Below are 10,188 nucleotides of genomic sequence, written 5' to 3'. Positions count from 1 at the left end.
CCTCCCCCTCTACTCTGCCCTGGTGAGGCCACATCTGGAATATTGTGTCCAGTTCTGGGCCCCTCAGTTCAAGAAGGACAAGGAACTGCTTGAGGGAGTCCAGCGCAGGACCACAAAGAGGATTAAGGGAGTGGAGCATCTCCCTTATGAGGAAAGGCTGAGGGAGCTGGGTCTCTTTAGCTTGGAGGAGACTGAGGGGGGACCTCATTAATGTAAATGGTGACTGCCATGAGGATGGAGCCAGGCTCTTCTCAGTGGCATCCAATGATAGGACAAGGGGAAATGGATATAAGCTGGAACATAGGAGGTTCCACTTAAACTTGAGGAAGAACTTCTTCCCAGTAAGGGCAACAGAACACTGGAACAGGCTGCCCAGAGAGGTTGTGGAGTCTCCTCTGGAGATGTTCAAAACCCACCTGGACGCGTTCTTGTGTGATCTGATCTAGGTAGTCCTGCTCCGGCAGGGGGATTGGATTATAGATGATCCTTTGAGGTCCCTTCCAATCCCTGACATTCTGTGATTCTGTGATTCTGAAGCATGGCATGTGCAGGCAGCCCTCCTGACCATCTTTGGCTCTTCACATGAGTATTTCAGCAGTTGTCTTCGGCTGTTTGCTTGAATCCCTGAAGGGAATGTGCTCGGCTGGAGTGTCCCCAAATTACGGCATGCAGTGCTCTGGTACATGCTTCGATTTCTATTAAGGGGCGCAGAAGGCCCACATCCAGCTTTGTGGGCTGGAACCTCCAGCTTTTCTCCACCATGCACCAGCAGGCTGGGACGAGCCCTTACCACCTTGCCGGCAGAGGGAATAGCACATATGATGTGGGTTGAGCTGGCACCCATGCCGGCCCAGGCTCTGTGCAAGCCCAGCATGCCTGTGTTGCTCCCAGGACCCTTTCCAGCAGCAGAGCAGCCTGGGCCCAGGCAATGTGGGGTTAGATGTATGCTTTGGAGGGTAGGTGTAGGAGGCAGCAGAAAGCCGTTCAATCAGCAGTTGCTTGCAAGGGGAGTCAGACCAGAATTATTGGGAGCATTAGAAAATGTCCACCATTGCTAATTTTTTCTTTTTTGATTTGTTCGTGTAAGGTACAGGACTGCCATGGCTTCAGCCTGTGTTTGAATTCAGAGAACTGAGAGAAAGCCAAGCCTCAACGTGGTTTCCCAGGGCTCCTAAGTGTGGTGTTTGGTGTCTGGCCAAAAAGTTCTGCTACTGCCCAACTCTTATTGCTTAGGTGGGGAAAAGCTCAAACATCCAATATCCTATTATAGAATCATAGAATCATAGAATGGTTAGGGCTGGAAGGGACCTTCAGAGGTCATCTAGTCCAACCCCCCTGCAAGGAACAGGGATATCTCCAACTAGATCAGGTTGCTCAGGGCCTCGTCCAACCTGGCCTTGAACATCTCCAGGGATGGAGCATCCACCACCTCTCTGGGCAACCTGTTCCAGTGTTCTACAACTCTCATGGTAAAAAATTTTTTTCTAATATCCAATCTGAATCTACCTCCCTCTATTTTAAAACCATTACCCCTTGTCCTATCACAACTGGCCCTCCTGAATAGCCTCTCCCCATCTTTCCTGTAGGCCCCCTTGAGGTACTGGAAGACCGCTATAAGGTCACCCCGGAGCCTCCTCTTCTCCAGGCTGAACAGCCCCAACTCTTTCAGCCTGTCCTCATAGGAAAGGTGCTCCAGCCCTCTTATCATCTTCGTGGCCCTCCTCTGGACCCTCTCCAACTGGTCCATGTCCTTCTTGTGTTGGGGGCTCCAGAACTGGACGCAGTACTCCAGGTGAGGTCTCACGAGGGCAGAGTAGAGGGGAAGAATCACCTCTCTCGACCTGCTGGCCACGCTCCTCTTGATGCAGCCCAGGACGCGGTTGGCCTTCTGGGCCGCAAGAGCACATTGCCGGCTCATATTGAGCTTCTCGTCCACCAGCACTCCCAAGTCCTTTTCCTCAGGGCTGCTCACGATCCATTCTCCGCCCAGTCTGTATTTGTGCCTGGGATTGCCACGACTCAGATGTAGGACCTTGCATTTGGCCTGGTTGAACTTCATGAGGTTGGTACAGGCCCACCTCTCCAGCCTGTCGAGGTCCCTCTGGATGGCATCCCTCCCTTCCAGCGTATTCTCATTGCAAGAGGCAAATAATATTAAAATTAAATTTGTTGTTATTATTAAAAGCAAATATTTAAAATAACGCTTGGAAGGATAGAGAGGAGCGTTTTTGTGTGGTGTGGCTGTAGTGAATTTTTCTACCAGTAGAGGGAAGTGTTTGCCCAGGAAATGAAGGTGCAGCGCGGGGCTGGCGCCGGGGCTGCTCCGCTGCCGGGGAGCTGGGAGCAGAGAGTCCAGAGGCTGTCACTTCATTTGTAAATGAAACTAGTGTTTGATAGTGCCTAAAAAATGCGGGATATGTCAGAGCCATCCAATTCATTTCAAATCACGGGGAAAGGGGCTTCATAACATTGAAAACAGGCTCAAGAGGATTTACCATTTTGAATGTGTCACTTGCATATACTACGAGAGATGATGAATATTACCCATTCAGGCTTGGAAGAATGTTTTCTTGTTTTTTTGCAAGGCTGTTTCACTATTTCTCATCTCTTATTTTGATAAATTAAACCGTATTATCAGCTGAATAAAGGGCCATTCTAAATAAATAACTTGAGATTATTCTAGCCCCCACCTCTCTCTGTATGAAAGAAAAAGAGAAGAACTCTCTGAATAGGTTAAAAAAAAGCTTTTAACTTTTACAAGATAGTAGAAAGCAAATTACAAGTGTCCTAAGGAGACACTGACAAAGTAAATGAAGTCTTTTTCAGAATACAAATATTTCTTATGCGAGGACTGATGTTGTATGTGAGCAGAGAGTAGGACTGCCAGCATGCTGAAAAGCAGTACAATATAATTGTGAGCACAGTATAGACAAGGCATTTTTTTCCTGGGGTAGGAACACATAAAGAGGAAGAATCATGTTGCCACTGTGATTTAACAGTGTTTCATAGCCACTTTTTGTTTGATACTGAATTTTTCTTCTGTTTAGAACAGTGTTTGTTACTTTCCTGTAGATCTCATGTAGATGAAGGATCAACACTGAGCTGTTAATGCTCATGTTGGGATATCGACAAATGAGTCTAGCAATCTGACTGCAGTGACTGAAGGTGTTAGCACCCCAGCAGTTGCTGTGCAGCCCTGGCAGAGATTACTATTCCCGCAGCAACGTCAGCAACATGTCACTTCTGCTTGCTACTTGATGTTGCCACGGTGCAAAATCTGACATTGCTTAAGGCCGTCGTAGAATCATAGAATAGTTTGGGTTGGAAGGGACCTCAAAGATCTTCTAGTTCCAACCCCCCTGCCATGGGCAAGGAAACCCTCCACTACACCAGGTTGCCCAAAGCCTCATCCAACCTGGCCTTGAACACTTCCAGGGATGGGGCATCCACAACTTCTCTGGGCAACCTGTTCCACTGCCTCACCACTCTCAGAGTGAAAAATTTCTTTCTTATATCCAACCTAAATCTGCCCTCTTTCAGTTTAAATCCATTGCCCCTTGTCCTATCACTACACACCCTTGTAAAAAGTCCCTCTCCAGCTTTCCTGTAGGCCCCCTTTAGGTACTCTAAGGCTGCAATAAGATCACCCCGGAGCCTTCTCTTCTCCAGGCTGAACAGCCCCAACTCTCTCAGCCTGTCTTCATAGCAGAGGTGCTCCAGTCCTCTGATCATCTTTGTGGCCCTCCTCTGGACTTGCCCAGCAGCTCCATGTCCTTCTTGTGTTGGGAATTCCAGAGCTGAATGCAGTATTCCAGGTGGGGTCTTGTGAGAGCAGAGTAGAGGGGCAGAATCACCTCCCTTGACCTGCTGGCCACACTTCTTTTGATGCAGCCCAGGATACGGTTGGCTTTCTGGGCTGCCAGTGCACATTGCCGGCTCATGTTGAGCTTCTCATCCACCAGCACTCCCAAGTCCGTTTCCCCAGGGTTGCTCTCAATCCATTCTCCGCCCAGTCTGTACTTGTACTCGGGATCTTCATCAACTATTTAAGCAGAGATGCCAAACTATACACTGGACTGGCTGAAAAAAATCGCTCTCTGTTTTGGGGATCCAAAACTCAGTCAGAGGAGTAGTGCTGTGTATCTGTAAGGCAGTAATAAATTAAAATGCTACAAATGTTCTTGATGTGAAGAGGAGTCAGTGTCCTAAATCAGCTAGCAATATGTTAGAAAAGTACAGCATCAATTAGGCTATGTCTTCTAGTATGTGCTAGGTGGGAAGCTGGGGGGGGACAAATGAGTTAGTACGACTTTCTTTAAAACTACTGTAAGTAAAATCAGTTTTCATCCCAGGCTTAAATGCTATCACCAGCTGAAAGCCCACACGCATGAATGTAATTAACAAAAACTGTCTCAGAATATCTCTGTGCTCAGAGAGCTGTTGATAAAACAGAGATCATATTACTTTATGTTAACAGGTTGTGCAGTTAGAACTACAAAAATCTTCACCTAAACCAGATGCTGTCTTTCCAAATAAAATCCTCTTCCAAGACCAAATGAAGTTTCCATTTTAATTCCTGCTATCATTTCTATGATATACTTGGAGTCTCTGAAGCCTCCCATCTCCGATGGCACTAGTGTTTGGTGATTTGTTCTCCCTCCTTCATTGCCCTCCCTCGTGTTCAAGAGCTGGTTGCACAACATTTAGTGTAGAAGGACTGGCATGAAAGGTGGATATATTGCCTTATTAGCCTACTTTAAATAGCTTACCTGTTATTTCCAAACCAGTCATGGGAAGTTGAACAAGATACTTTCATCTTTTAAACAGTTATGAATACAAGCTGTACTACCTTTGGTACTTAACTTTTAGATGGCATCTTGCCAGCCACTTTAGTTTGTTACTGACTGTGAGATGCAATTAATAGCGTGTGGACTGATGAAGGAGAAACTAGATTAACACAGAAAATAGGCCCTCAGGAAAATTTAAATTACATTTTAAAAAAGTGTATAACAGAGAATCATTCTACCTTTTATTAGCATGTTACACTTTTCACCAGAGCATACATATAACTTTAATGTTTGTTAAATCTCACGATGATGTTCTGCTACATTTAATACTTTCTGGGTTTCTTCTCAATTTCCTCAATAAATTGCTGGGGAATATACACCATATGATCCCATTCTGCCATGCCAGTTACAGCAAAAATATTTCACCAATATGTTTTGATGACATTTTTCAAATAACTTGATAAGGGTACCTAGAAAGGGTTCATTTACCTGGATTCACGTAGAAGCCTGTCTCACGCGTGTATCTGAGAATGATTAGTTTTTCTACTCCTCATCTCTCATCTGGGACATGGGACTTAGTAACACAATTGTGCTAGAATACTGTCACTCTGGATATAGATGGAAATATGGTCACAAATAGCAATGGGTCTCCCCCACTAATGACTTTAATGATCAAGACCAGGGTTTTGACCTTAGAGTAGAATAAAAATGGGAGTCAGTGGAAGCTGAGAGCTTGGAGTATGCCCTTACAGCGTACTAAAGATACTTATGGGCTGATTCTGCCTGGACTAGAATCCGTTGTCTCCATTTACACTGAGATGATGATCTGACAACATACTGCAGCTACATACCTGCAAGGGCCCAAAACCCAAGAGCTGAATGACTCCCTTTTTGGTCATTGATTCTGTGTGGTGAGCTAGGAAAAAGGACTATTTTTTGGCCTGTGTCTACAACTGCACTATTTTACATGTTTTATTGTTGCCCTCATAGTTATCAACATACACAGTTTTTGTATGTAAATATTAATATTCCACAGAAATGAAAGAATCATTTGCTGTCTTAAAATGTCTGTCTTGTATTTGGCTAATTTATCATCAAGATCTGGGTGTCTTGAGTATCAGTTTGTGAAAGTGGTTACTGTATATTGTTTGTTTTATCCCATTGCAGAGAATATGTGTCATTTTTGTTGCCACAAGAATTTACTAAAGTTCATGTCTCTGTGCCACTAATACTATAGAAATCTGGCTTTTTTCAAAAGCAAGGTGTCACACATCTGGCTGCTGTTCGCAATAATCATTCTGTCAACAGCTCCTTCTCTCAGTCAGTAATATATTTTGGATTATAACCTAATAACACTACTGTGAGTTCAGCAGAGACCTTGGATTAGTTGGACATTTTTTAGCTAGAATTTCCTTGCAACATACCTCTTATTTTGGGCATACTCTGATATGTCATCCCTTTAGTTTTATTCATGACTGCTTTATAATGTCAAGCTTAGTTATTAAAGAATTCAGGAAGGCATTTTCTGGACAACATACCTATGTTTCTATACCACAAGTGCGTGGGGTTACTTCTTTACTTTTACATCTGCCATTGGTATGAATTCTGAAGTATGCTCTTGTTTTGTGATTATGCTGCTGAACAATGATACCATTTTTGCAGATTCAGTTCCTGTAGATTGCACTGCTGAAGCTCATTCCTTTCTTCTTGTCATCCTCTTTTTGACCTTCTTTGTCAATCATCAAGTAACATACAGCTCTGCCTCAAAGAACTTGAAGTCTAGTTCAAACATACGCATACAAAGCACACAAAAGCCAGTGGCAGATGTAGGCAAATAATACTGATCGTAAGCTTTCCTAAATGAGCTTCTCTTTGATGATGAATTCGAAGTGAGAGAACAAAGCCACTCAGCAATCCAGGCTTGGAGTGGGATGGAAGAAGACAGGAAAGTGAGAACCCCAGAAAGACATTGTCGAAGAGAGTAGCAGTTAGAAAGATGTAAGAAGAAGGCAGAGTCAGAGCCATGAAGACCTGCAGGATAAGCTTGACCTCAATGGTAATGAAGTAAGGGAACCCCTGGAGGAATAAAAGAGAAGCTAAAGGCAGGGAGAGTGCATCTTAGCTCAAACATTCAGCCTGTTTTGCCCTGAAATGAAAGAAATTCACCATAATGCAAATGTTTATCCTTTGGCCACCCAATAGCTCTGTGTGGGGGGCTTGGTTAATGAGCAAATGATCCCTAACAGGTGTTTAGTACAGCTCAAATAACCTCTCACTGTCACATGCATAGGCAAGAGGAAAAGAAGAAATCAACTCTTGTGGTTCAAGCTAAAGAAGTACAGTCTGGAAAAGCCCTGCTGAGACTGTGTAGCAGGAGTTCGTCCAAAAATCTCTCCAAACCAAGGTGAACTATCTGGGCAAAGTTTTTAGATCAGAAGTTGTTACTCTGTTAGCTGCTGCTTCTCTCCTGTTCTTCAGCACAGGACACAATTTAGGAGAGGGGATCCTCTAGCTTAGGTGCTGCATCATCACCATGTGCTGCTCTCATGTGTTGATTCTCTCCAGCAAAGAATGAAGAAAAGAAAGAATAGAAAAACTTGATTTTAAAAACTGTAGTGAAATTCAGTTAAATATGTTAAAATAGGTAAGGTCTTCAGCTAACAATTTTATTAAGATACACAAAAAAACCCCCACCACACAACCTGTCACATCTCCTGGCTCACTTCACTAGTATTGTCCCTTTCTACTTCATCATGTTCTTTATATTGTAAAAACCATAAGGTGTCCATGCCGAGATGGAAGTTCTTAAAGTACCTTGCACTTTGTGGACCCGTGTTTCACCTCAGTCTGTTGCTTTCCAAATGTCATTCTAGATCGTCTGTGTGTGGGGGTCTCGTGTCACCCTCTCAGATAGTTTGTGGTTGGAAACTGCCAGCTTACAGCAACGGATGATATTCTTTAAGAGTCAGCTGAAGACAGTGGAAAATCCAGCCATGTCCATGTCTAGATTCTAACTAAGGCATGTGTCATTGATAAACTTTGCTATTGGGGCTCTCTGTTATACTTTATTTATATCAACTTAAAGCCCGAAAGAATGTTGCTTTGGCTGCCTTTCAAAACATGAAAGCTGAGCATATGTGGATTCGTTGAAAGGGAAATTAGTCACTCTTATTGCTTTAGAGAAACCAATCATTTTAAAATCCCTGCAACATCAATATGCCTCCCCATGAAATAAATGCCCTAGAGGATTTCTTGTTTTGAACATTGTCTTAATGCAACTCTCTATCTAACTACTAAAGCACAGTTCACCTACTGAAGTATGGAAAGGCATCTGGAAGTATAGCTTGTTCAATCAAAATGACTTGGAATCAGCACAGTGTTTACATTTTTGCCAGTTATCTCCAAGTGCTTGCTGCTAGTAGAAGTTGTCTTTTTCCAGGCAGCAGTCGCACCATGCTGGAAAACGCTCGTGAAGAGACCCACCATTGTTTAACACTGCAAATAATAGCAAACCTAAACCTGTTTATTCTCAATGTCACATGCACATGCATCCACACATCGTTTTCTTAGCTTCACCAAGGCGAGCTGTTTCTCTAGGTGTAATGAGACAGTACAGGCCCAGAAGATCAAGTATTATTGACATGGTGCAATCCACTATGGTAATGCAAGCCAACTCCTTTCCAAGGGCTCCTCATACTCCATATGACCATGACATGTGGTGAGCACGTTGCTGGGACTCTGTTATGGAATCTTCTCCAGTCTCCCAGCAGGTGCATCAGGCTAAGTGATGAAAAAAGGACCAAAGAGAACGCCAATACCCACAATGGCAAAATGGCTTTGGTTGATAGCAGAGCACTTTCTGGCTCTGAGACTGCTGGAAAGATCTCCCTAGTCATCACTGGGGAGACAGGTAAATGGGCTGTTTTCTTCTGGGGTCCCTCCTAGATGAAAAGCCTTGAAGCTATGCTCTTGAGCATCACTCCTATAAAAGATGTGGGAATGGCAGGCTCAGTCACATTGACGGGAGAGAAGGTAAGGGGTAAAAGACCTACTAGTCTGTATTCACTTCTGTTTCTCATAGCTAGCTCTGCTCCTTCAGTACAGCCCAGATCCCTGTCATCTGTGGAGCCTAGGCTAGGACCACAGCCTTCCTGAGCACTTCTTCTGATAAAAACAAGGGTGATTCAGGTTTTAGGTGGGATGAGTGATGCTGTGGTGGTGTGTTGTCCTAACAGGGAGACTAAGGCAAGTTGGCTTCTCTCTTAGGCACTCAGTTAAGTACCATAAATTAGGTGGGATGGCTTTGAATGACGGAAATAACTTAATGATCTCTCTTGTTTCTCTCATGCTGTATTCCTACGTGGCAAGTGGAGCACACTGGCATAGTGACAGGAAGATTTTCATTCATTGCACACACCCACCTTTCCTACAGGCTGCAGCCTAGGAATAACGGCTAAATTGCCTTGCTCAAGATAATCTCAGATCTGCTGCTATTCCAGATGGCTACTAGCTGTAGATGCTTCTTACAAAACTAAAGAAACATCTGATCAGCCTACTCACTTTTTCTGGGACTTGGTCATGGTCTTGAAACGGAAAATTTCTCATGAAAACTGATAGCAAACTGTGTATTGAGTGATATCTCTAGCACTGGAGTAGCTGCAGTGTCACTGGTTCCTCTCCTTGGTTAGGCAGTTCCCCAGACTCTCTCACAAGTCTGAATTCTTTGTGTATTCACGATCATATTAGTCACAATTTCATTTTCCTCAAAACATTTGGTATTGGCTTATTTTTCTTCATAGTGAGACTTACATTCTGTAACTATTCTAATATTTTGGCATAGTTACTGGCCTCTGGATTTTTATTGTTGAGGAATTTCACAATTGTGTAATTAAAATGAGAGTGTTTGTATGGCAGCATAAGGAGCTCTGAGCCACTGAGCTCTGGTTTTGGATTTTAAAACAGTCGTTTGAGCTTGTGCTTAGGGCTGTGATATCAACAGATTCATAAAAGCAGTTCAGGAACAAGATTTCACAAGGTCACAGTTAGTAATACAGTCTGCTAATGTTTTTGCAACTGAGAGTCTAAAGCAAACCAGCAAACATCAAAGTACCACCTGAAGCATGAAGGTAGCTCCAAAGAAAAATTCCTAGGCAAGTTCCTGTGCTTTTCTGGATCTGGGAACTGGGTAAGCAGCTAAAGGAGAGCATTCGTTAGCACATGAAAGAGTTCCCCTGGCTCCTGGGGGAAGAATCAGTTTGCGGGGGGACTGGAAGTAGTTTCATTTTCTTTACTTGCCCTTGACTCTAACTGCCAATTTAAATGACTTTGTGGCACATTTTCACCTTGTTTTCAAGTTGTTTTTCTCTCATTTCAGAATGGATAGGAGAAGAAAATGGGGAAC

Source organism: Tauraco erythrolophus, chromosome 3, assembly GCF_009769465.1.
Source record: "Tauraco erythrolophus isolate bTauEry1 chromosome 3, bTauEry1.pri, whole genome shotgun sequence".
In the NCBI taxonomy this organism is placed as follows: Eukaryota; Metazoa; Chordata; class Aves; order Musophagiformes; family Musophagidae; genus Tauraco; species Tauraco erythrolophus.
This window is presented reverse-complemented; position numbering follows the sequence as displayed.